The following is a 1,242-nucleotide window of genomic DNA, read 5'->3' as shown; positions in this document are numbered from 1 at the left end:
CATTCTATTGGGGGGCTCTGACAAATCTTACAATCCATCAGTCAGCTGTATTAAGCACACTTGTTCAGTGTCAATTTGGAGCAGAGTCCTGGGGGCATCTCGGTGGGAGCCTGCGGCAGGGTGCAGAGGTGACTTTCGGGGTGGAGTAGGTGACACTCCTGTAGTAAGGCCTGAAGGAGATCTGCAGGGGATTCCACAGGCAAACTCCATGTGCGGCTGGAACAGCCTCCATGGGCAACGTTCCCATTGGCTCTGAGAGGCACCTGGAAGTGAATTTTGAGGTTGACCTTGATGTGGATGTGAGGTGACTTCTGGAAGGTACGGCTGACATGGATGTGTAACAGGATCCAGAGAGGAGTCGACGTGGCTATGGCATGTGCTGGAGTGGCTCATGGAATACCTGGGAAGGCATTCAATGCTAACTGGAGCATGTACTAGGGCCGCCTCTTAAGGTGGACGTGGACTAGCTCCCAGAGGGGACGCTTCTTGGAGCTCCCAAGCAGGAGGCAGAAGTGACACCTGGCTGATCTGGAGTGTTCCAGAGGTATGGCTCCCAGTGGTGTGAAGTGACATCTGTGTGGCTCTGGACGGGTTTCCAGAGAAGAGGACAGATAGATGTGCAATGGGGTCAGGTCCCCCGTGGACCTGGAGAGTGTTCCACTGGGGACGCTCAGGGTTGGTTTCCAGTGTAGTACCCAAGCGAATCTCAGTGTGCACCGGCAGCAGATTTGTGAGCTGGCCCTCGGTGTTCAACTGGAGAGAGGAGCCTGAGGTAAAATTTGATGTAGATTTGGAGAAGATTCCAGTTGAATCTTGATGTGGGACTGGAGAATTTTCCAGAGGTAAAGCTCAGTGGCTTTAGGGAGGTATCCTGAGGTGAATTTTTTTTCTCCCAGACCATTTTATTGGGTACTACACCACTGCATTGCTGTTCCGAACAGGCACACTGTCCCCAGGGCTCGGCGAGCCAGGATGTGCTCCACTCTTTCCTTTCCTTCCCCTTCCCCCTCATTGGCTCCCATGCGCTCCGACCAGACCAGTCCCCATTCCCCTCTTCCCGAGCTGCAGCTTCCGTGCTGTCCTCTGAAGTGAATTCCCCTGGGGGAGGGTGGTGCTGTGCACCCAGTTGGTAATGGGGCCGGCCTCTCCATCGGTTCCCTGCTTCATGTCAGTGTGTTGCGTTCCTGTTTTGGAGCTCCGGGTTGAAGTCTGGTCCCTCTTTCCCTGTGGAGACACAATCAA

The sequence above is a fragment of the Echinops telfairi genome, unplaced genomic scaffold, assembly GCF_000313985.2.
Source record: "Echinops telfairi isolate 266 unplaced genomic scaffold, ASM31398v2 ScPeMD7_7469;HRSCAF=8507_1, whole genome shotgun sequence".
NCBI classification, from domain to species: domain Eukaryota; kingdom Metazoa; phylum Chordata; class Mammalia; order Afrosoricida; family Tenrecidae; genus Echinops; species Echinops telfairi.
Note: the sequence above shows the minus strand (reverse complement) of the source record.